Raw genomic sequence first — 26606 nt, forward strand, 5'->3', positions numbered from 1 at the left:
CCAGAGGAAACATGGCTGGCCGTCAAGGGATCTGTGCCATTGGAACATTTGGTTTCTAGTCTCCCCAGTCCTCTTTGTTTTTGATCGTGACATTTCTTCATGCTCAGATGCATACGTGATGTAACATTCTTTGTTGATGTTCTGAAATGTGTTTTAGAGTTATTTTGGCTTAGCACAAAATAAGAATGGGGAACTAAACTTTTCTGGTTGACGTGCAAATCTTCCCCCCACCCCTTGTTATCCCCCTGCCTTTCTGCACCAGGCATACTTGTATGGCTTTAAACCCGAGACTGGCATTTAATAGACCCTGGCCGGTTTTGTTGAAAACAGGGCAAACGAGAAGTCTCTCTTTACTGTGGTGGGGAGAATGCCCTGCAGGGGAGTTTCTCCCCGCCTCATTGTTGAGGAATGATGGAAGTTCAACAGCATGGAAAAGTCTACTTCTCGCTTCAGCTGAAAAGGTGCTTATAAAGGTAGCGGGGCTATTTTAGCAATTTGCCTTCTTTTGAAAATCCAATTTGGAAGCTTCATTAAAGGGCACTAATTTAGTGTCTTAGGGGAATATGTGTTTAAAGGAGCTTGTCGACAATCTTAGATGTTTGCCAGCATGTAGGTGAGCTCAACTCCCCAAGCTGGGGTTACCTGGTTACATGTGTGCTTTTTTTCATTTCCGTCTGATACCAAATACATTCAAGGGCATCTGGACTGAAAGAAGCCACAACCTTCTCTTTCCCCACAACCACCACCTCTCACCCCCACAGTGGCGATACTTCCAAATGCATGAACATTTCTGCAACTGGCATTGTGGATCTCTCACACAGAGCTCCAATGAGGTGCCCCAGAGTTTCATGGAGGTTAGTGGTAGTTAATGCGTAACAGGTCAAGGACTCTAAGGAACGATAAGTGTTGCAAGCTGTTTAAGGAAATACAAATACTTTCCGAATGTCTAGAAGAATCACTTATTGTCACGGCCTGCCTCACATTCCCAGAAGTATATTTCAGTCCCACACTGGGACACTAAATTTAAAATTGGACAGCTGAATGTTAATTGTCCACATGGCCTTGCATACACTTGAACTTTCTCTAGTGCCTAATTCGTTGGCAAAATATTATGAGAAAAGGTAGAAAATTTTGGTCGAAGCAAGTTAACGTTATTCTTCTTGGGGTGCTTCCTTTTTTAAATAAAGGCTGAAATCCATGAGAAAATGCAGATTTTGTCATCATGTTTGTCTACGCACTGAAGTTCTTGACGTATTCTGTCTCATTCTTTTATACAACCAGTGCTAAGAGAACTGATTGGATTCCCCCTCCCGGTACTCGATTTCTATAATTTCTATATCCAGTCTATATGGAGTTCCTTCTGTTTTTTGTGTTTTTTTTTTTTTTCAACTCTCAGGGTGAAATCTGATTCGTTCTAAGGAAAACTGTGTGTTAAGAGTAAGCTGTTAAGGTTTCTTGTCAGTAGATTACACATCCACCCATTCAAGAGATGCTTGCGGGGTAGGTAGTCCTGTCCAGAAGGAAAGGCAAGTACACTGACCCTCTTCCCAAGCAGCCCCAACTGTGGGAATTGACGATGCAGCACAACTCAAGAGCTGACCCCCAAGGGAGACAACTTCGAATATTTGGAAAATAATAATCGGTTCATGAAGGACCAGTACAACATCATCCTATCTTTATAGAATTTTCTAGAACTACACGCGTCATCTGTTTGATATTTATAATCAATATCTTAGACTATGTTAACAGGGAAATAGCCATTGAAATTACATCCCTACAGAAAGTGGAAGGCATATCCCTCAATAAATCTGTTTATAATGTCTGCCATTAGGAATGGATGCCAATACATGAAACTAAAAGGACATGGAAATTTTCGTGGCATGGTTTATGCTGGTTATTTATTTGTTGTCTATTCATGGGGTTACTAATTGCAGCTGGTGAGAGTTGATTTTCTCTCCTCTTCCATTTATTGTGGGATGGGGCATTCGTCGCACCAGATACACAGTTATTCAGCGTCTGAAACGCTGGATCCAGTCAAAATGAGCTTTGGCAATTCCATGCAGGCGCGCACAAGTATAATTTTGCTTCACATTAATAACAACCTAGCAAAGAAGCCCAGAATCAAACGCCTTGCTCTCAGCTGGGGGGGCAGAAAGCCAGAGTGATAGATCTTGGCTGGTGACCTATAATGTTGGAAAAGTAGGCTCCACGTTCACTCGGGAAGGGTGGGCGGTGTTCCGGAAACGTATCCCCATTCCTCCACGATTCCTTTTTTTTTTTTTTTTCTTTTTTCCCCCCTTTTGGTAGTGTGTGCCCCGAGACAATGAAAAAAAAAAAAAAAAGAATTACAGATAATAAAAATAGCACTTCTGCAGAACAAACGGGAAATGCAGCGCTTTAATTTCTTCGGATGTCAACTCTGTTCCGCGCCCCGCGCCCTGCCCGCTGCGGCGCGGCGGCGACCCCAGGCCCGCGCTCGGGCGCGCAGCTCGGGCCAGGGGCTCGCAGGGAGCGCACGGGGCGCCGCTCGCCCGGACTTTGGGTCCCGCTCGAAGCCGAGAGCCTCCGAGAGCTCGCGGGCTCCGGATGGTTCGCGCGGAGTGAGGGGCCGCGACTGCGGGGACGCGATCGCGCGGAGTGAGGGGCCGCCACTGCGGGGTGTTCTCCGCAGAGTTGGCCGCCGGACTGGGCAGCGGAGGAAGGCGGGGAGCCGGGCCCGGGCGAGCGTCCGCGGGAGTCGGCGGCGCCCCGGGGACAGGTACGCGGCGGGGGAGCGGGGAGGCGGCGCGGAGGGGCAGGGGGCGGCGTGCCAGGCTCCCCTCTGATAAATGACGCCGGTGCGGCCGCGCGTGGCCCGGGCGCTTTGTCTCCAGCGTCGGGACTGGCGGAGACCGCCGGGGTGGGGGTGGGGGTGGGGGGGACGGATGGCTCCGCGCGCCGGGCGCACCCGGCAGGTGCCCGCGCTCCGAGCCGGCCAACTCCGGCCGCGCCCGGGGGCAGAGGCCCCGGCGCCCCCCTCCCCCCGCTCCCCTCCCCTCCGCCCTGCCGGCGCGCCTGGCCGCGGCCGGCTCCGGGGTGTGGCGGGCCGGGGGCGGGGGGGGGGCGGGGGCGCTGGAGGCTGCAGCCGGGGCGGGGACGGATGCGGCCGGGGCTGCGGGGAGGAGTCGGGTGCGTGGGAGGGCAGGGACGGGCGGAGGGGCCGGCGGCGGAGGCGGGGAGGCAGGGGCGCGGGACGGAGGGACGGGCCGAGGCTGGCTGGCTGGCTGGCTGGCTGGCTCGCTCGGGGTGGGACGACGGAGTGACAGAGCCGCGGACAGGTGGGAGCAGTTAGACAGCTCGAGTCTGGGAGAGCAGAACGCAGAGGAGAGGCAGGAGGAGAGGGAGAGGGGGAGAGGGAGAGCGAGGGAGACAGCGAGCGAGCGAGCGCGCAGCACTCGCGTGCACCCTCCGCTCCAGACGCCCTCCGCTGTCCGAGGGAAGCGGCCGGGGCCCCGAGCGGGAGCTGGAGAGCGAGCTGGGCACAGAACCCGGAACAGGGACCCGGCCCTGCTAGAGGGACCGCGACGCGCCGAGGGACGGACAGAGCGGCTCGCGCGCCGACCGCCAGCCAGCCGGAGCGGAGCGCAGGAAAGCCAGAATCCCGCGCGGGGCCGCGGGGCTGCGCGACAGGCAGGCAGACGGACAGACGCGCGGAGGGACGGACTGCCGGACCGGAGGCGGGGGCATCGTTCGCTCCGCGGAGCCAGCGGGACAGAGAAGGCGGCGGCGGCGGCGGCGGCGCCCCCTGAGCTCGTCCGGAGCGGCGACCAGCGGCGGGGGCAGCGGGGTCGCCAGCCAAAGCCACCACGGTCGCCGCAGCTGCGCGAGGATCCCAGCCGCCGACGCTGCAGAGAGCTCGTTTGACTAGCAGTTAAATAAATCGACCAAAAAAAAAAAAAAAAAAAAAAAAAAAAAGAAAAAGAAAAAGAAAAAAAAAAGCGCCAAGCCAAACAAATCCAGCCAATTCAATCACTGAGAAACGATATTAGTAAAAACCAAAAACTAAATCAAATCAATCGAGGCACCAAGACGCTGGGGGGATACCCACTGTTATGTCAAGGTAATAATCAAGCTCTTCCGACGTGAACCTGGCGCGTCTTTTGTGATTTTTTCCCCCTCCTTTTTGCCGTTTATCTGTGCTTTTCTTTGGAATTGTTTATCGTCTGTTTTTTTTTTTTTCTCCTCCTTCGTGTTTGTAGAAAACCGTTGATGTTATACATGTATTGATTGTGTTTCTATGTTTCATCACAGGAGGGGTAGACTCCCCTCCCCCAGATGAGGCAGACAGGGAAAGCTGGAAGAGAACAGAGGAGGCAGTTTTTCTCATGGGCGAAGTCTACAGCGATGTCTGCGGGTTTCGTGGTAGAAAGTTTGGGACCCTCTCATTCCATTTGAAAGAACCGTGCCAGGGGCGGAAAAGTTGCCATCGGTTTGTTGCTCTTGCAGGAATTGGGGTCCGGGCTCCCAAGGGATTTGTGGGGGAGGGGGGCGGGTAGAGACGATGGTGGTGACCATTTATTTTTACGTGTTTGAAATGTGTGTTTCATTGCAAACTCCGAATGCAATGTCTTCTGTGTCAGGTTGTAGATATGGTTGGTGGAATTGCCTGGAATAGTACAGGTATTTAGAAAGTTTCTTAAGGAAGAGAAATTGACTCAGTCCATGTTTCTGCATGGAAATGGAGCGGGAGTGGATGTGGCTCAGTACTTGATCACCTCCCCAAGATACGAGATGAGGACAGAGTCGGAGTCTAAAAGGAAAAGCAAAGGAGGCGTTGAAAGTTACAAAGGATTGGGAGGCTAGTGTGCACATTGCAAGGCTGGTGGAAATCGTTTTCTCGAGAATGTGTCTAGAGTGCAGATGTCCCTTTTGATTGCTGATTTTTAAAGTCTATGGGTATGCCACTTTAGCCTCTCCCAAAAGGATGACATTCCCCAAAGTTGAATCTGTACAAGATTTGGTTCAAATGCTGCATAATTCCAAACGATTCCCACCTGCTCCTCGCTTACTTTGGAGATCAAAATTGCTATGATTGTTTTAAGAAAACAGAGAAATGGCGATGACGGGGAATCATCTTTCATTTGCTGAAAGTTAGGGAACCTTTGACATGCACTTAAACATGAATGCTCCCACTCCTTTGATCCTCTGTGTTTGTGTCACCATGGCACATGCCTGTCTTAATAGGATTTTAGTTAATGTCCTTTTCACCAAAGACGGTGGCTCGAAGAGTTCTAGCGTGTTCTGTTCGAATAGCCAAGTGATCTACTATCTTGGCAGTAATTGCTTTTGCTGCACACCTAATGTGGATCGCATGTGAGAAATTACGTGCGCTCATTTCGGGTTTATATGGGATTTGTAAGGTATGTATTTGTGTTCGATCCGGTATTTCCTCTCTTGTCACATTCCTTCACTCCTTCTTGTCCCTTCAACTAGCAGAATATTTTAAAATTTTCTGCAGCATGGGTTTCGTATATTCTTTAAGGGCTGTGCTTCATCACAAAAGATGCAAAAGGCTAACCTCTCCCTGTCCTTGGCTTATCAATACTATTTGCTTGGTTTAAACAGTTTGGTTTAGATGCAGTTTTTAAGACATTCAGACGCTATGCCTACGTGGCTCCATTTCTCCGGACGTGCTTTGTGTTAGTTGATGAGACAGAATATAACCCAGTTGCGGTAGGTGAATGCCTGTTGAACAGAATACTTTGGTTTAGGTAAGGCATATTTAAAGCAACTTACACAGTTTTAGAAATTGACTTTCAGCTTCTCAGTGACTTAATTTCACAACACGCTGGTTTCTCTTTTCCGGTATTCAGCTCAGAGACAGGTTTGTGTGCGCTGTTAGATTTGCAAATTGCTGACCTTCCAGTGACTTTCCCTCTTAGATCCCAGCTGAGTATGGTTACCTTAAGAACTGTGGCATTAGCCCTGTTAGAGCATGCTCCACTGGGGAGCTCGGTGCTGTCTATTTTTAATGCTATTTAATGAAGGAGCGAGCGCCTCACTCCGCAATAAAAGAAGCATGATGGAAGGCAGAACAGTGCATGGTTTTGGATACGGGAGAAGGATGTTTGAAAAGGTACAGACTGGCTGTGGGATACGGTAATTTTAATTAGTCCTGATATACAGTGCTAACAGAAATCAGTTGATTTTAATGGGAGAAGTACACATGAATAGTCTGCTGTGTGTTTTCATAAACCTCTTCAATAATTCTTAGAAGCAAGACTCAGTCACTAGAATGCCTGAAAACTTAAAAAAGAGACACTAACCAAGGAGTTGCTGCACACGTACTGTTTTTCCTACGAGCTGTCGTATTCTTGGATGGTGAGAAGTGCAGAAATCATTTTAGATCCCTAAAATCCTGTCCTCGTGAAGGGTTTGGAGCTTGTAAAATGTTTGGGGGGCATAAAATAACTAGCATCCTTCTAAGATATTGTAACTTGAAGCTCTGCCTTGTGACTTTTTGTGTTTCTTTCATAAACTTGGAATCTGGATCCAGAATTGTGGCAACTGAGGCGGGAAGTTTGGGTCGAACTTGATAGAATAGTCGAGTTGTTTTCCTTCCTTCCTTTGAGATAAGCACAATAGATTATCTTAGTTTAAATATTTTTAAACTGTAGATAGCAGGGGCAACACTAGTAATTTTTGGAACGTTATAACGAGGGGGGAATATCTTAATGTCATAGTGCGTAAAACCTAAGAAGCCATCTGTCTGCGACATTGGTGTAATGCAGAACACCTGTCTTGAGGTAGACAGTGAAAATGTTCAGTCAGAAAGGTCTGTGCTGTTCGTTTCCATATTAACAACATGCTGTGATCGAGTTATATCCCTGTTCGAAGCGAAGCTGATTAGACAAATGCCTACGTGGTTTCAAAATTGATAAACGTAAGGAAAAGTGAGAAGTTTTTATTCAGTGGGGAAGTGAGTTACGTAAGTAGTGTTAAATAAAGCTGGTAGGGCAGTGTACAGAGTTGTTCTAGATCTTGTCCATTTCTGTGAAGGATAACTCCCCCCCCCCCCACCGCCCCCGACCCGCAATAAACCACTAAGGGAAATGCATTGGAAGGAGTTACTGTAATTGGTTGCCAGTGTTCGTGTTTTCTACTTTGTACTTTTAGAGGGGAAAATTACAATCCACACGGGCTGCAACATTTCCCTTAGTGGTCATGCTCCTTGGACCCCAGTGCTGATACCTTTCTCAAGAGTCTCAAATCAGGGGCCATTCTCACCTGAATTCAATGTAGATTTTGCCTGTGGACAAGATAATGATAAGCTACATGAGCAGAGCGTGGAATGAGTCAGCCACTGAAGACACAAGGTACAACGCAGCCAGAAGGGACTATACCTGAGGGTCCTCGTTAGGTTTGGGAGACAGTTTGAAGTCCGTAAGGCTGGAAATTGCAAATGAACCGGTTCCGTAGGAGTTAGTGTTAATTCAGATCTGCTTTGCGACAAGGTTAAGAAGGAAGATGGGGTTTAAAAATGATGTGAACCGTGAAAGTCATTTCTTCAGGTGGTGAGTATTGGCATCATTCTAACTGGTACCACACAGTGGTAGTGTGTTTAGAAATTTGTGAATTTCTAATCAGAAAAAGAATTGGCTTCCTTAGCAATGCATTATGGCACCTGGAAAGTTCTGGACGTATTTGAAGTCAGCAATGAACTTACAAAATACGTATTTCTTCTCTTTAGACAAAGGACCTTTATTTTTTTAGGAAATCTGTGATTCCAGAGGCTCTCTGTGTCCGCCGACTTTTCTTTCTTTTGTTTTTCATTCTAATATTTAGAATTAAATGTGATAAATAATTTCAAGCTGTGATGTAAGTAAATGTTGAAGGACTGTTGGAGGCAAAAAAGCATGTTAGCAGGATGTGTTTGTGACTGGGTTTGTTTTTCTCAGGCTATCTTTGCTTGTGGGTGTTACTTTAAGGGACCTTTATGCCAAGTTCTAATAAATTGGTTTGTTAGTGCCTTATCTAAATGAATTTTGCTCATTTGGGATTAAATTTAGCCCTGGATGTTCACAGGGTTTATTCCTTGTTTTTACTTCACGACAGTTTCATTTCCATGGGGATCAGATCTCAGCCTAGATACAAAGTGTTTCAATTATAGACATAAATACAGGATTCTTGATAAAGAATCAAGTGCTTGAGATGGAGTATCAGATGCATTCAGCAGTTTTGAATGTTTGGTAGCATTGTTATCGTATGGTCTCCAAATCGTCTGCAGTCTGGTGATTTCCTCCCCCCCCCCCCCCCGCCCCCGTGTGGCATAAAATGCCCGCACAACATTTGAAGACACCTTTCTTTCTCTAAGATCACTGGGACATTTCTGCGCCCTGGGAGATAGCTGGACAAGGAAACCAAAGAGTGAATTGAAATAATTATACCAGGAAAATGGAGAGCATATTGGAAAAAACCAAAAAAGAAAAGAATTGACTTGAATACACCAAATTGACTCTCCCCTTTCCAGCTGAATCCTCAGCATCATGTTACGTTCCTCCCTCCTTGCTGCCCCCAAGGAGCTTAGTGTTGCCAGATGGAACGGGTGTTGATCACTACGTGGGGCCAGAGTAGATCAGTATTTTGAATTCCTCTACACACTCTTCCCAAGGAGATTTCTTCTGGCATTTTTTTTTTTGGACCCCCCCCCCCGCTTAACATACATGTCACCACCACAGGTTATATTTTTCCTGTTGTAATCAAGTGATGAGTATTAGGGTAGCACTGAAATTCCGACGCAATTAAAATGTTGAGGAATTAGTCCAAAATTGTCTCACTCAAGGCACGTACTCATTCTTCACTACATTTAGTGCAGGGGTTCTTAATAATGGAGGTGCCTTCTCTTGCATTTGTGTAATTGTCCGTGGATTCTTTATCACACACTAAATACTTGAGATAAGGACGGAGACCGTCTCTAAGGGATGGAAACGAGGTGGATGGTGCTCATATCTTTAGCAGCTTTTCTTCTAATTGCTTGAGATATAATACTTACTTTAGAACGTTCTAGTCCCTAGCATCATACTTAAAGGGAAAGATCTGCATTTTGACTTATTCTGATCTAGTTGAAATTATGAAGCAACACCAATAATTGAAGTAAAACGTTTCGACATCTTTAGGAAACAGAATAGAACATCAGTTTCTCAAGTTTTAAGGTCCTAGAGATCCAAGTATACTATCCCTTGGTGTGTGAATCAGGGCCTACCTGTCACCTGATGGTTCAGGTAATTTGAATTGCTTTCAGGTGATCCCATCACTGGTGCAGAGATCTGGAAGAATCACACATGGGTCAAAAGAGGATGAAGGAAGGTCATGAGGACTCACTGGAATTCAGGGACTACTCAGAATCGTTTAACTGTTGTTTGCTCATAAACACGATAGGAAAATAAAGAGCTATTACATTGCTTTTGCAGCTTTTACAAAAAGCTATTTTAAAATGTTTCCAGAACCACAAGCTAAAATCCTCACACAAAGTTCTCATATTTATTGATAAGAAAATGTCTATACTCCACACTGGCCTGTTTAACTTAGCCTTTTGCTTGTTAACACGTATGTAAGTTTGGTGGAAGTCCCATCATTGCTGGCATTTGACGATTCAGTCATTAAAGAGCTTTTGGGGGGCGCCTGGGTGGCTCAGTCGGTTGAGCGCCGACTTCGGCTCAGGTGGCGATCTCGCGGTCCGTGAGTTCGAGCCCCGCATCGGGCCCCTGTGCTGACAGCTCAGAGCCCGGAGCCTGTCTCAGATTCTGTGTCTCCCTCTCTCTGACCCTCCCCCATTCATGCTCTGTCTCTCTCTGTCTCAAAAATGAAATAAAACGTTAAAAAAAAAAAAGAGCTTTTGGACAGATTCATTAACTGAATTCATTAATTGTCAGGACTTTGCAGCCATATCTGTGATCCAATTTTCTCTGGTTTGTGAAAATGATCACAGTAATACTTTAAAAGGTAACACTTTTTAAATTCCACGGTTTTATATTTGTTTATTTTAAATTCACTTAGATATGTTGGTACGGTAGGAATTTCAGGGAACTGTCAGAGCGCTAAAGGTAAATTCAAAAATCCCACCGCAAACAATTCTGTGGCATTAATGAGTCTTCATTTTTTTTTTTTTTCCCCCACTGTGGCGATGATTTAACTTTGGTCACGGCGCCTAATGCCTTTGTGGAGATTGAAACCTTTCTCCAACCCTGAAATTTCCACATAATCACTAACAGAATTCTGGAAAGATAAAATAACATAGCATGCGATCGTGTTGTGTGCATATCCTGTTGCTATTTGCTTAAGCACTGTTAAACATTCTAACTGGATGCCTCAATCTTTATTTGTTATTTATCATCATAACAATTGTCTTCATCCACAACAATGGATGACTTCGTTTTTAATGTTTTGTTTTGTTTTGTTTTTTCCTTCAGTGTCAAGAGGTAAGAGAGTACACACAGTTAATGTGAGAGTTTACATACGAAAACGAATACATTCTAGGACCAGGATGTCAATATCCCTCCAAGAGAGATATTATTTTATTCCACAGATGATCGCAATGGGTGCATTTTTGGTCACATAGGATATCAGAAGCCTATGACAGATGTTTGGAATTCACTGCAGCTTCCGATTCAAAGTCAGGTTAAAACTAAGGGAGGGGATGTATACGGAAGGTGTGCTCCAGGCTTATCTGAGAGGGAGCCTGGGGCTTGCTGTGACCAAGGAAGAACTCCGTAGGGTTCTGCAGGGTACAGATATGCGCAAAACTTGAATCAAAAACAAAAGGTTAAAACAAAAGCCTCTCGAAACAAGGCTCCTGGTGGTGTATCCGAATCTCACGGCTCCATAGCGGGCCTGTATAAATAAATACTCAATTTAGCACCTGAACAACCTGTCCTGATGTCAGGCTTCTGAGTCTTCGGGTGCTGATGGCCAAGACTCTAAACCTCTCCGTGCGTCACAGTCTCTGCAGGTGAAATTACGTAGTGACAACAGTCGATAGGAACAGATTACTCCTTATGCGGCTTTAACACTTTAGTTCGTGTTGCATTGCTTCCATTTTCTCGTTTAGGAAGTGGGATCGGGCCCACCCCGAAGGATTGAAGCAGATACAGAGTACCCGGCACAGGCACGTAGGTTTCATTCACTAAAAAGAAGTCATCACCTTTCATATAAAAAACCGTAGAGATTTAAGCTGGTTACATAAATGAGCCACACCTCCCTTGAAGATTTGCTGTTGTTGTTGTTCGGAAGTAAGAGTACAGCTCTCTTTTCTTCGGCCCCGTAATGTGTTTGACGGTTACAATTGGAGAGGAACCTTTGTGACGGTCATGGTTGGAGACAAGCTTTACTCTTTTTCTGTGTCTATGAAATCCGGAAGGCCAGGCCAAGGTACTCGTCGCTTTAGGAGCATGCACTTTGCAAGAACCCCGATGTGTAACCCGGCTCTAAGGGAAGGGGCAGCCCAATTCAGAGTTGTCTACAGAGTGAACAGATGGATATTATTTCTCCAAAAGAGTTTAACTGGGTCATCCAGTGGTGGCTAAAGAACTGAACAAGAAGGGGGTGGAAGGGATCCATGAGGGAATGATTTTAAATCCTGTGTTAATGGGTGAAAGCTCTTAAGCGGCAGACTTGAACTGGCATGGGAGATGGAAATATCTTCAGCTCCCTCGGAGACGTTAAAGCAAGTGACACTTGGGTCTCACTGGTAGGCTCCCAGACACCCCACCGATGGCTTTGGTTCCTAAGCACTGAGTGAGTTGTTTGGGCTGAGCGGCTGATCTGGCCTCTGATCCCGAGGCATTTGCTCTTTTGCCGAAATGAATCACTTCTGCCCTTGGGTGAAAGTGACCAGAGGAGGGGAGAAACTCCCCTCAAAACGGGGGTTTCATCAGTTGGTGGCCCGTCAGGAAATGGGAAACCACCAGTCACGTTCAATACCGAAGAAGGTGAGCTGTGCGAAGCGATACGTTTGCCAAATAATGGAGTTTTGTTTTCGATTATAATTTGCATATCAGCCGTTCTTCTGAGGGATAACACAGTCCGAAAGTTATCCAATGAAACTTCTCAGAAGGTGTCTGAGAATGAACTTAGAATCCTTTGGTATTGTGATATTTGCTGGAAAACAAGGAAAGGGTAGACAGATTTTATACGTGTATGTCCGTCCATATATATATATATATATATATATAAATATAAAAATATATATGTATGTATGTATATACATATATGTGTTTATATATCTATATGTACATACATACATATGTATATATACACACATACATACACATATATACACATATACATACATACATATGTATATATGTAACATATATATTACATATCTTGTCCACAGTATAGATCCCATACATAAGAGGTATGTTGTATATCTTGCCTATCATATATATGATACTCATCTATAACCAGCATATATCTGTGTCTGTACCTGTATCTAGAATCCACATTCTCCACACGCTTAGATATGAGTCATCTACCTAACTCACATGAAGCAAAAAAGTAGTTTGGCCCCAAAGCATGTTTTCTACTGCCCTGGGCAGTTCTTGCTTGCACGTGGCAGATCTTTAATCCAAGTTTGTTGAACTAAAAATTGATCTTTATATTGTCGATGGCATCTAATACTCCGGACTTAAAAGCAGCCCTAAGTAAAGGTTTAATTGTATTTTTCCCCTAAAGTGTCAGCTTACGTGGGCCTGACATTCATTCATCTTTCTAAAAAGGAGAACAGAGATATGCCCTCCCGCATAGGGGAAATTGTAACTGCTCTCAAGATTTGTTTGGGCTCTCACAAGGAAGTGCGTGCTACAGATGTCAGACCATGACTAGGGCTTCTACAAGAGTAACAAAGTCCCTAAAACTTCGGTCTGCTTTGACGGAATACGTAGATGACTTTTTCAGCTGCATGGAAGGGAATTAAGGTCAACACTCAGTTAATAAATAAATTGCGAGAGCGGATGGGGCCAAGGCAAGTTCACAAGCAATTTCCAAATCACTGGTACACAGAGTTAGCGACAACTCATGTTTACTGGACAGGTGCCTGGGGAGAGATTAACCACGGTGAAGGTGATCCAGGATGTGGGGAGAGAATTCACTCCTCCGAGGGCTGAGTGAGCTTGCAGTGCTGGAACAGAAGGCAGGGGTGAGGAAGAGAGGGAGAAGAGAATTTGGCAAACTGGGGGGGTCTCCAGGCCCCTCTTCCTGCCCGGAAGCTATGCAGCTCTAACCAAGCAGAAGCAGGGCCTGCCTTCTCTGTCGGCTCAGGTCATGATCTCGCGGTTCACGTGTTCGAGCCCCGCGTCGGGCTCTGTGCCGACAGCTCGGAGCCTGGAGCCTGCTTCGGATTCTGTGTCTCCCTCTCTCTCTCTGCCCCTTCTCCCCTCACGTTCTGTCTCTGTCTCTTAAAAATAAATAAACATTAAAAAAAAGAAAGTTAACCAGGCCTCCTTCTGGATTTGTCTGGAAATACCACAGAGAGTTTACTCTGAATACCCTTCCAGGAGCAATTTGAGACTTTATCTAAGAGCTAGAAATGACTTCAAATACAACTGTGGTAGGTAGACTTGTGATTTGTACACTTCGCAGGTAAAACCAATAGATCTATCCAACAGAAGGCCATTAGTATAATCCGAGATGGGCCCAACAGATCTAGCAAGAGAAGAGAGCTCTAAAATCCGTTTTTCTAAAATCACCTGACAATATTACGTCATTGTTTTGACCTGCCTGTGAACATAGATTGCTTCTGATGTTTTAAGAAAAGATGAGGAGATATCAACTTGTTTCATCACTTGTAGATTAGATCCTGGGGCTTAGGTGGGGATCATATGATTTGCACCAATAGTCAAGGAATAGATAGCACTGAGAAGGACCCAGGCCTGCAAACTTGAAAGAACCCCTATATTTTACTCCAAGTCTTGGTGAACTTATCTAATGTTACTGAATTGATCGAAAGCCAAACTTTGGGTATTCCTGATGAAATACACCATAAGCATTAAGGAAAATCTAAATGAAAGCAAGGTGGTACGTTTCTGTATTTTTCAGGGAAGCTACTGAGTGGCCATTGGTGGAGGAAATCTGTACTTATTTCTGTATTGATTAGGTCATTAGGGCCATTCGTTCTGCTCTGCGGGGATTATTTCCCTTGGTTTGTTCCTTCTGCTCTCTGAACGACCTCATTTGTCCAGGCAAGAACTCTTTATCAAGATGGAGATCCAAGATTTTCTATAGTTCTTCCTGTATCGTTCGCTAAAGCCACAGGGACAGTGATAAGAAAAATCAGGATTCCCTCTATGGATTCTGACTTTGCCTCTGGATCATTTTTGATCGAAAGCTGGTTGTGGGCTGGTTGTTTTGGAAAAATAATTTGTTCAATTGTTTTGCAGTGCGACTGTCAACGGATACTTATGAGCTGCCTCTTGTGTGAAAGGGAGTTGTGTGCGCATGTGATGTCCAGATGAATCTACCCTCGGTTGTGGTCACAGCTGTGGTTGTGTGAAAGGGACTGTGTGCCCATGTGATGCCCACATGAATATACCCTCGGTTGTGATCACAGCTGTGGCAAAATTTCTGTTGTAGCATACTGGGGGATTCTTGTCTAAGGAAAAAGAAAGGCGTATATTTCATCCTTCTGTTTTTTTTCTTTGCAGTGTAACTTACACGGGAACATACAACAGCCATGGGAAACACAGGGATTCAGATCTTACCTACAGACTAGGAGCTGAGAACCAAGGGGGTAGTGAAAGGGTATGTGGTGAGGCCATGGCATAGAAGGATATGGAAATTAACTTGTGAAACTGGTAGAGTGCCTGGAAATCTGTCTGCCTGCATCTCAAATCTGTACTTGCGGCTGCCATTTGGGACAAGAATAGATTCTCAGCTCCTGATTTCACCTATGCTTGCGACACATCTTCTCCTGGTGCCAAAGAAGGGCAATAGGTCTGAGGTCAAGGTGACCTGAGTTTAAGTTTGCATCTCATCTCTGCTTCTCACTGGCCTCGCCAAGTGACCTTCAGTGTCCTTATTGCAGTATGTAGATAGCAGCACTCCCTTCATGAGCTATCCTCTGTAAGATATTTGCCACAAAATAGAAATGTTATCTCCTTCCTGCTTTCTCCTACAGGGACTGTTTACCCATTAAAACATTGAAAACTATAAGAATGTGCAATGAAATTCTATATCGATACTTGTTTTCAAAATAATATAAAGTTGTAGTTTGAGTCCTAAGTTTTTGTCTGTGGATTACTGAGGAAAAATATAAACAATGATTTTAAGGGGTGTTGGGATTCTTTCGCATTAGCTTTTATAAGATGTTAACAATACGTGTCACGTGGTTAAGGGGGGGAACAAAAACTACAACATATCTAAACACATATCTTTACTTACTAGTGTCCAACAATCTGAAACAATGCTATTGATTTAAGGGACCCAGTAGTTGACATTTGCATAAAAATAGATACCCAGGGATAAGTGATTAGGGAAAATATTAATTAAAAGTTTTTTGAAAACACAAATGAAAAAATGATTTTGAAGATCTTTATCAAGTGTTAAGTGGAGTTTAAAACTTTTATTATTTTTTTTTTTAACGTTTATTGATTTTTGAGACAGAGGGAGACACAGAATCTGCAGCAGGCTCCGGGCTCTGAGCTGCCAGCACAGAGCCTGATGCGGGGCTCAAACTCACAGACTGAGATTATGACCTGAGCCTACGTCGGAGGCTCAACTGACTGAGTCACCCAGACGCCCCATCAAGTGTTAAGTGGAGTTTAAAGAATTGTCTTTCTTTTTTTTTTTTTTTCCCGAATGGATTCACAAGGCTTGGGCTTTTCGGTGCATGTGTGACAAGACTTTTTTGTGATTCTTTGTAGTTAAGGCATTATGTCTTGCTCTTTAAATATGTGTTCTGAGCTATCCCCCCCGGGGTCAAGTTGGGGAAAAGTGCTACCTTGTATATTTATACTCTGTCTCTGTCCCAGGGGAAAGAGCTGACGCCAGGTCGCATAAACCTCTTGTCAGGCCACCTGCCAACACGTATTCATGCAATTTATTGATATTGAGGATGAAATGACTCATTTTAACTAATATGTTCCCCCTGAAATTATCTTCAGGAAAACTTGAAGTTCCAGTTCGCCAGTGTGAGCTCTCTTCGTCGACGGTTTGTCCTCAGTTTGTTTGGTCCCAAGTGAACCCGAGACACCTGCAGCATCATGTACACTCATTCTTTGCCCTTGCGTCCTGCTTGTTTGTCGCAGAGGGTGGCGGTTGCTTTTGGCAGATGTACAGGATCAAAGTAGCCTTTTTATCTTTCTACCCTCGGGGAGTCAGTTTCTCAGATAGAGGAAGTGGTGAGGCTAACAGAAATTTCAGCTCACCCCGAAATAAAGTCAAGTGGATTAGGTGTGATAACCCTATTTATTAATGATTTGTCAAAGGCAGTGGCTTTGCGAAGTTATTGGACGGAGAAATTTAGGGACTGAGCTTCCTTTTTACTAAGTAAATGTTTACACCGTAGTTTGTGGCCCGAAGGAAATTAACAACCAAAATAATCTTATTGATTTTTTCATCTAGGTAACCTGAAGAAATGGAAAATCTTAGAAATACTATCTATAGGTAAATATTAAGGATTTATTTGGTAGCAGTGTATTTTACATTATATACAGAGAGACTATCGCCCTCAATTTCTTAACCTGTATAATTTATCTTATGCATTACTAGGTTTGCTTGGATAAATATTGGTCTTCGACTAGGGAATTGCCTCTAATTTTATTGTTGGGAATTTTTTCTGAAGGGAGAACAGAATAACAGAAAATGAATATGTATGCATACTCTTTTATACATATACACATGTGTGTGTATTTTAAAAGTACATACACACACATGTCATATACCATATTATATATATGATATGATTTATATTTATTGAACATATTTATATATATATATATACACATTTGCAATCTGGTTATATTATAAAAATTACATGTATCTAATATAGTACATATTAGATGTGGTGTAATATTTTGGTATATACATACATTTGGGATCTGGTTATGTTATAAAACGAGTACTCCCTTATTGCCCGTCTGCAGTGATATAATGGCAAGATGGAAACAGAGGGTGGGGTGATGAATTTATCCTTTCAATCAAAAAGTTAGGGATTTCTCTCGACTTTAGGCTTCGAGACAAATTTTAGTAAGTGAATTTAAACTTGCTTTGATTTAAAAACGATTTTTAAAACATAGCACCTTAAGAGAAGAGAAGATTGCAAATTCCATTAGAAAAAGAGGTTGGAGCCTCTGTTCTGGGTGATTACAGGGAGATAGATGCAGGTTTCCCCCTGAGTTGTAGTCTGAGGGTCTCCAGCGTAGGACTCTAAAGTCCATGGAGAGAAGATAATTTCTCAGGGTCAAGGAAAAACTTACATAAAAATTAGTGAGCACTAGAGAAGAAAACTATGAATGCAAAAAAAAAAAAAACAAAAAAACCGTGCAGACAGCGGTTTATAACAGCTTTATTCATAATTGCCTCAAACTGGAGACAACCCAGATGTCCTTCCAAAGATGCCTGGGGAAACTGTGGTACATCCATACAGTGGAATATTACATAGCGATAAAAAGGAACAAATTATGAATTCACGTGGCAATTTGAATGGGTCTCAGGGGCGTTGTGCTGGGTGAAAGAAGTCAATCTCAAAACATCACAGACTGTGTGATCTCATTTATATAACATCTCAAAATTACAAAAACACAGGGATTTAAATCAAAATCAAGCATTTAAATCAAAATGCTCCTAAGGCCATTTGCTGCAGGCAGGGATCCGAGGACAGATTTGGAAGGTGGAAAAATCTGCCCGACATCATCTTGGTCTGGTCACCTCTAGCACTGTCGTCCCATTTGCTCCTTTGTTCTTTTTTTTTTGGGGGGGGGGGGCGGAATCCTTCTCTTTCAGTGTGAATTTCAGGGGCAGGTTTGTTCTTACCACTTATACGAGCTAGAAAAGACACACAGGGCTAGAACGGTCATGCACATACCTCTACATACATGCATGAAGCCTCACGAATTGCCAGCCATCCACAGCTTGAACAGCCCGGTGATGGCTCCCTCGGAGTTTTGGAAGGAAGCCAATATCACTCGGAAGTAGCTGTAATTTTTAGAGACACTGAGGTGGTTAGAAGTGTCTAGAAGGTCTGGGGCTCCAGAAGTGTTGGCAGTTGAATTCTAGCCAGAGCTCTCATCAGGTAACATCCACAAATCTCTGTTGAATGGACCCATGTGCATGTCTCGGTAAGAGATAGCTAATTGCTGATACATACATCACGCTAACTATGTGCGAGGTACTTTTCTGAGTGCTTTACATATTTTCACTTGTTTACTCCTCACAGTCGTCTGTGAGGTAGGGGCTCTGCCTATTTCCACTTTCAGTGAGGAAACTGAGGCATGGAGACGCTTAGAGACTTGCTCGGACACGTAGAGAAAGCAGGCTTCCACCCTGGAGGTCCGGATTCAGAGTCCACGAAGTTCACGACTATACAACGCTATAGTTTGTGTGGTGTTTTCTTTTTGCTGTATTTTCTCCTTTGAGGGCCAGCTAATATTTTTGTTAATGGTGCATTCCAGTTGATGCATGACCCTCCCCTCCCCCCGCCCCCCCCCCCCCCCCCCCCCCCGGTTAGCCATCAACTCTTGTACAGAACTGGCCTTCCTGCCCTAACTGGGAAGGAGGTGCAGACTCGAGTTTAAAGCCAGTCACATGGGATGCCGCGGGATCCCGTGTGGCTGGACCCAGCTCCAGACCCAAAAGATAGCTGTGCGTTGAGGCTGCACCACCTTAGGGTCTGGCCCATTCCCCAAAGAAATCTCCAAACCTGAATCCTAGCATGGCGGTCAAGATGTGATCTCATGAACCCTGGAACCAGCCCTTCCCCAGAGAGGGTAACATTCGGGCACAGGCCAGAGTCTTCTGCAGCTCTTTACTTCCCACTTTTAAGAGCAGTGAGAGAATCAAGTACCAAGTATTTTTTTTTCTTTTCTTTTCTTTTTTTTTGGGGGGGGGGTGGGTATGTCAGTGGGATAGCCAAGTCAACTTGGCTGATAAGAAAATAACTGCACGTTTCTGGCTAGGTATGGTAGAAATGATACTTTGTTGTTAGGTATCCAACAAGGTTACTCCGTCATCTGGCGTCTTTCTTAAATAAATAGTCGTGATTATATATGTGGGCGTTGCATTCACCAAATGCAGGGATTGAACAACGTGGTGGGAGGCAGTGGACAGGGCACGGGTATTTGAGACCTGCATTTGAATAATATGGGTGTCGTTTGACCCTGGGCATGGACTCATCTCTTCTGAAACTTCTGTTTCTCTCCTCCCACCTGCCCTCCCTCTACCTCCCTTCGTCCGTCCACCCCTTCACCTCCTTCCCTCCCTTCCTTCCGTCCTTAAATATGTGCAAATGAGATTAGCGGCAGCGAGGATTAAAAACACTATGTGTCACATGTTCCTTGTAGCATTTGGCGCACAATACGATATAGGAAAACAGGGTAGCTGTTGTTTTTTATAGCATGAATTAATGCATCTGCGTTTCAGTGAATTAAATATGAGTAACTATGGGAACGTGCGATTACCAGGATCCGGATACCAATCTTGCGAGTTGCTTTGAAAAAGTGATAGAAAACTACCAGCTTCCTTTGGCTACAAGACATGCTTCTGCCAAAGCTCTTCTCCTCCTGGCGTATGAAGTCTGGTGAGGAAATGAAGTAAGTTACATACGAGTTTCATTTCCTATGGAAAATCTAGGTCTGGAAAGTGAAACCCACGACGCCCTTAAGGAACTGTTCTTCCAGACCGGTCTGGTCTGAACTGACCCTCTTCGGCCCCCAGGCTCTGGGGTGTATGTATGTCTGGGCTTGTGCGAGGCTGCATTTCGAGAGCGAGTGTGCAAGTGTTCTGTGCACTGTGCGTGGTGAAGCATGGAGTACAGGCCAATCTTCTGCAGCTGGGGAGAGCAATTAGCAGCTTCATGAATTAGGGACTTGTTTACACTGTTGTCCAAGATAATCATTTGTTTGTTTTAACGAAGATGCTCTATCTTCATCAGAGGCATCAATCCTCATATTTAAATGATAAGGTCTTTGCATCTCACAAATAATGTTTGGATTTCACAGCAGGAACCCCCATCACAGCCCTTATTTTCTCTCCGCTGCCTTTGGTAATCAAGACGCCATGGGTGACATGTCTATTTCCAATTAGTCTTCCGTTGTGGAAACATTATGGGATCTATCGCAGCAACTTTTTTTGTGACGCAGACTGACTTTTAAAATACTGTCAGGGGTGCCCGGGTGGCTCAGTGGGTTAAGCATCCGACTTCTGCTCAGGTCACGATCTCAGGGTTTGTGGGTTCGAGCCCCGCATGGGGCTCTGCGCTGACAGGGTGGAGCCTGCTTGAGATTCTCAATCTCATTCTCTCTCTCTCTCTCTCTGCTTCTCCCTCCACTCTTGCCTTTTCTCTCTTTCGAAAATAAATAAACTTAAAAAACACTTTTTCATGAACTCCCCAGCGCTCAGACATAGGTAGATGTGCACAGACTTGTCTTCCCGCCCCCCACCCCATACACATATGTGAAACAAAATTACAAAAGTTTACAGAATGAGTCATGGCCTAACTGAGGGTAAGGATGTACTCCAATCCTTACGTACTCCAGTCTGGCTCATTTCATTCCACTCCATTCGTGTCCTCTAGATTTCACTGTAAAAACTAAAGTTAAACCAATGACTTGACTTGCTGATTTACTCACAGGTCATAAGCTCAAGTTCGAAACACATTGATCTCCCTTTATTTATTTATTTTTTTAAAGTTTATTTATTTTTGGGGCGCCTGGGTGGCGCAGTCGGTTAAGCGTCCGACTTCAGCCAGGTCACGATCTCGCGGTCCGTGAGTTCGAGCCCCGCGTCGGGCTCTGGGCTGATGGCTCGGAGCCTGGAGCCTGTTTCCGATTCTGTGTCTCCCTCTCTCTGCCCCTCCCCCGTTCATGCTCTGTCTGTCTCTCTCTGTCCCAAAAATAAATAAAAAAAAATATATATATATATATATTTATTTTTGAGACAGAGAGAGACAGAGCATGAACGGGGGAGGGGCAGAGAGAGAGGGAGACACAGAATCCGAAACAGGCTCCAGGCTCTGAGCTCTAGTCACTCAGTAAGGACTTATTGGTGAGTCAGATGAAGTATTTTGGAAATCAGGAGCGTGAGTCATTGTTAAACTCTGGACAGTTTGCCCAGAAGAGGGACTTCTTGAATAAGGTGGCCAGTGTATTTCTAGAAAACACCTACTGGTCTCACTCGCGTTCTTCACACAGCCAGTGCATACCAGGTCAGTTTTTTTTTTCAAGGTGCGTGCCTTAAATGTTTTATAAGAGGATGCTATTAATACACCATCCAGCATACCCAGAAGCATGTATCTTTTGACAGACGTTTGCTAATTTCCTGCCACGTTCCGTATACCTTGGTGGTTCCTAGAGACCCTGAGAGAAGCAAGGCATAGTCCCTGTCCTGGGGGAGCATACAGCCTGACTCTCTGATGACTTTGGGACCCCGTGGGGTGGGCGCTGAACTGATCCTCTTTGCCCTGCTGGAGCTCCGTGTGCACACACAGGAAGGCTAAACCGCGGCAGTGAGGCGACAGACGGGCACTGGGTAAGGGAAGAGGGGACTTGTAAGTCTCATCTTGTCGCATAAAGCAGTAATCCCTCACCTGTTGTTAAACGAGGAAACCTTCGCGGAGCGGAGGTGGAGGGGCTTCCTGTTTATACCAAAACCACCACACGGGTCACAGCGGCTCAGCCAAGAGACACACGGGGACACTGGCTCCTGGACGCGTCATTCACGTAATCCTGGCACTTCCGAGAGCTGTTTTGTGAACAAGAGTCGCAGGTGTGCATTGCACCACCTGCTGGCACCGGGAGAGCATGAGACACCCTGCCAAGGGCCACGTCGGGGCTCGAGCCCCGAGGAGCCTCCCCGGCCTCCTCCCTAGGGGCTCTCGGGTTAGGGACCCTGACTCCTTTCTTTTTGACCTGGTTCAGTGCAAAAACGTGGTTTAGTAAATAATCCTAAGGTCTGGTTTCCCAGTTACGGAACACGCTTCTGAGTGTTTACATTTAAAGGGTTCTTTTCAGTTCCTCCAGCGGGGCCGAGAGGCGGGTCTGTTCACACGCCGAGCAGTGTGCAAAATGTAAAGGGTAGGTCCGGCCTCTAGAGGACCACTGCTGTCCCACGTCTCTGCTGGTTTTCGACTTCAGCTTCTTATTCTGGTTCGATCCTTAGAGATATGAGCAGTGAAAACTCTGCGGCCCCCTCCTCCTTCAACCCTGCTCCCCCCAGGCCCCTGAAGCCACCCTTGCCGCTGGCTGTAGCTTGCGCTCTCCTTCCTGATTTCTGCCGTCCCATCCCTGCAGAAAGGTCTGGAAAAAGAGAGCCATGCCTGGGAGGGAGAGAGGGAGGCCGCTCCCACCAGTTCAGTGTGGGGAACGACAGATTAAGATCATGAGGAACAACATTCCTGAAGTTCACTTCTTGATGGCCGGTTGTCAGACCCAAGAGGGCAATTATTAATTCTTGACCGAGGACTTTTGGGGAAATGGGTCCTTTCTTACGGGTAAGAACATGGCTCTCTTCACCTTGTTGGGAGAAAAGGAGTTTTCTCCGAAGCGTGACTTACTCTAATCTAACTTTTTCCCCTTGAAAATTAGTGAGAGACTCCACAAGGATTCGTTTGGAGTTGATCGTTCGGCATACTTACGAGAAAAAGAGAAGATGAGTCTTTGAAAAGCTGAGCTGAGGAAGTCCTCATTTCTAGCACTGTATACATTTCCCCAAGGCAGGTGCCGGACCGAAAACATCACCGTATCTCTCACAAGTCCTTGGCAGGATGCCATGCGCCTAGTAGGTGCTGAATAAATAATTGTTTATTGACTGCGCTCCCTGGACAGGCCTGGCTACACACACGATCACACACACGTGGATCGTCCGCGCCATCCAAGGCCAAGCCCTCCAGGTCACTGAATGTGTTACTTTGGCCAATTTAAACACAATTCTTCTCAGCCTTGTAAAACACCAAATACCTAATGCAATTTCATATTCTCTTATTGACTCATTGTCATAGTAGGAAAATAAGCTGTCGAGCTGTGCTCATGAGAGTAAGGGTTCACGCTATTAAAAATTCACCTCCCGAGGCCCATCCAGAAAGCTTCTCTATGATGGGACATAAGGAAAGACTTAGGGAAGGAAAGACCTAAGACAAAGGGACTCTGTGAGTCCTGCCTGGAGAAGGGCGTAGAACGCTGCTCAATATATAGGAACACAATGCAAATGTTAGCCACCGTTGTAATTGTTTAGGCTGCTTCTGTATTAGAATACGGGAAGAGCATGGAATGGCACAGAGAAATCAGAATACTTACAGATTTCTTAACAGCTGGCTATAAAATTTCAGACATCAGCACATTCAATTCTCTTTGACCTGCATCTGTCCTGCCTCTTCGCTGCAAGGGTGCTGTAGACAGACAACCATAATAAATATCTCCTGGGGATCAAGTGAGACTTGGTCAGTGTCTCTTAATTTGTATAATCCTGGGCAAGTTCCTTGGCCCTGCTGTGCGTCTCAGTTATCCCATCTGTAGAGTGGAAACAGCGACAGCTAGTTATTAGTGCTTGTGAGGAAGTCACTGAAATAATTTGTAGAAACTGCTTAACATAGGCATCACCTCCTATGTCATCATGATATCTTTAATGTGTACTGGGTATCAGCATCCTGTTACCTGCCGGTGTTTTGGGAACTACATATAGGGTGGTAACTTGAGCGATGATGTGTCCAGGGTTAGGGAAACGAACAAGGGTTTGGAGCCAGCGAGTGATTCGGAACCTGGGTTTCATTCCTGCCACGGTGTGATTTCCACCTTCCAAAGGGATGTCCTGAGGTGTCCCAGGTAGGCTTCCGGGAAGCTGACCCTGAGACGGAGTTTGGTGTGCAGGATGTTTACTGAGGAGAATTCTTGTCCCCAATGCCATGGAGGAAGAGGGGGGGGGGCAAGAGTGGGCGGAGGAAAGCCATAGCTCAGACGAAGGATGAGAACAGATCTGACCAGCTCCTTGGGGTGTTCTGCGGCTAGAATGGCCTTGGGGTTGTCTTGCTGGGGTTGAGGGAGCCAGGCTTTCCATCGCCACCTCGATCAGTGTGGCGTTGGGCCATTCAGCTCTCTGCAGCTGAAATAATCTTCCAAGAAGCAACCCGTCCTTCCTTGGAGAGGGATCCGGGTCTACCCCCGAGGTTGACCAGAAAGGTAAAAACTGAACACCAGGATGCCCTGGACCTAGTCAGTCTCAAAGAATCCACCAGGATCGCATAAAAATTGTCTAGCGTCACTCCTGGGGAGAAAAACCTTAACTAGATGTGGGTCAGGTTTTCAAAGAACCCATAGCCCGTAATAGGTCTTCAAACCTCTCCCCTTCTCCCTGGAAACAAGAATCAGTCCCCCAGCAATCGGGGTCTCTCTTATCTGGACTGAAGCCCACTTTGGGCGCAGGGGATTCGTATCCAAAGATTACTTAAGCCCAAAGGAACTGCTACACTCCCAGCTTTTTATCAAGGAAGATGTCAAAGCACGCAGGAAACAGAGACCGTTGAAGAAGAGACCCCCATGTGGGCATGGCACAGTGTCAACATTCTGCCCTTCTCCAGAAGAATTTTCAATAGCGTAGGTACAGCAGTGCCTCTCGTGTTAATCTGAGATCCGGACAGGCGTGTCCTCAGAGGAGGGTGAGATTTCACAATGTTTGAGGTCACAGATGTCTCTTAATAGTACTGACGTGAGTGCAGTTGAAGCTGTCCGAGTCCCGGTTCCGCATCTTGTGTTCCAGAGCCCCCCCCCCCCCCCCCCCCAGGAAGGCCACACCGTGAGTCGCAGGCCAGGGAAGGGGCAAGACATTTCATGCATTTGCTTCGTATTCATACTTCTGTTGTGCTGAGAGGACTCCGGGACATTGGTGACCTCGGAAGGGACTTGCCCGCCCCCTGTGCCCTCAGCCGTGTTGCAAGCCACTGCAAACCCCAAATCAAAATTCCTGTTCAGCAGAGGAGGTGTCTTAGGAAAATTCTACAGAGAATACATCCAAAGCAGCATTTGGGATCTGACTGGGTCCCTGGGATTTGAACATCCAAACTGTAGCGGATTCCCTTGCCAGGTTGGGTCACCGGGTGATGCTGCCCAGGCCTGTTGGACTATGCCTTTGCTCGCCTGTCCCGGGCAGAGCAGCTCAGGCGTGCTCAGGAGTGATTCAGCAGTCCATGTTCCCCCCGCAAGAGCCAACAGGACCGTGGTGGTTGTTTGGCCCCAGAGCAGGTGGCGGTGGGGGCTACGGCGGTTGCATTTCCTCTTGGAGGGGGGGGGCTCAGCTGTTTCCTTGGTCACGCGCCCCTCGTAAGTGCCTGGAGGAGGCAGGGGGCCAAGAATACAGCTGAGACTTGAGTCGCTGCCAGCTCCCAGCAGCTGCTACTCTGTTCTCTGAGCTGGAACCAGCCCCAGGCTGCAGTGTGGCCTGATCTGGCATTCAGGGAGGGGCCTGCGAGAAGTGTCACTTGCACATTCTGAGTGGCTTAACCCACCTGCTGTGTGTGTGTGTGTGTGTGTGTGTGTGTGTGTGTGTGTGTGAGTGGCCTAGTTAGGGGACAATTCTCTGACATTCAAGTGATAACGAAAAAGTTTAGGTCCGTGAAACAAGCAAGACTTCCCCTCTTTTGAGACCAGTGGATTTGCCGATCTTGAAGGAATTGTCTTTCTTTCAAAGGAGAAAGCTGAGGGTACCATCCTAAGTCAGAATGCGTGGGCTTAATATAAGAATGTTTGGGTGTATATTTATGACTCTGTACATATGCACAGAGGCAGCTTGGAAAGATACTGCGCTAAGAGGCAGAACTGAGCTCTAGCTCTTGTGTGGACTTTACGAACATAGACCTGTGCTTTTGGACCTCATCGTTGCCCTTGGGCTAAGCTTTTTGGTTGGTTGGTTGTTTATTATGTTAATTGAAAGTAAAAAATCTCTCAGATCAGATGATGAGAGCTGGTGTTTTGGAGAAGCAAAGAAGTGAAAGCAACTGAAAGTTCTAAGCACAATGCTATCTACATGGGACACTCTGAAAAAGCTACAGAATCAAAGTGTTGACTTGGAGATTCACACACATCTATGTATCGATTTCTCCAGAGCGGTAGTTCTTAGGTCTTTTTAAAATGGCTGACAAGAGTTGTTTTATGTAATGTAAACATATCCACGCGGACATTAGGAGGTCATATCAAACATTCAAGATTAGCTATTTCCTATATTTGAGAAACAAGAAAACAAATTCTCTGGGGAAACATCACAGGACTTCGTGAAACCGTCCCATTTAAGGCACTCGTGTTGACGAAGAAGCCACTTAACGAACACTCCCCACTTTTGTAAGCAAGCCTGGGTTCCCCTAGAGAGTGGGGCTGGATTCTAGTCATTTCTGTACGCATAGGCTGTAGATTTTTTTTTTTTTTTAATTTTTTTTT

At 45.7% G+C, this 26606-nt stretch overlaps 1 protein-coding gene across 44 annotated transcripts in view; it reads left to right on the forward strand.

Annotated features, from left to right (window-relative positions):
• The first annotated feature begins 2501 nt into the window (after positions 1–2501).
• ARPP21 (cAMP regulated phosphoprotein 21) overlaps positions 2502–26606 on the forward strand; it is a 156779-nt gene continuing 132674 nt past the window's right edge. For 11 of the 44 annotated variants that reach the window (XR_009261589.1, XR_009261587.1, XR_009261590.1 and 8 more), the window contains exon 1: positions 3272–4099. The gene's annotated coding sequence lies outside the window, so the exon portion shown is untranslated. The other 33 variants (XM_058729313.1, XM_058729316.1, XM_058729319.1 and 30 more) reach the window with 11 other exon arrangements.

This window comes from Neofelis nebulosa, chromosome 5 (genome assembly GCF_028018385.1).
Source record: "Neofelis nebulosa isolate mNeoNeb1 chromosome 5, mNeoNeb1.pri, whole genome shotgun sequence".
Lineage (NCBI taxonomy): Eukaryota > Metazoa > Chordata > Mammalia > Carnivora > Felidae > Neofelis > Neofelis nebulosa.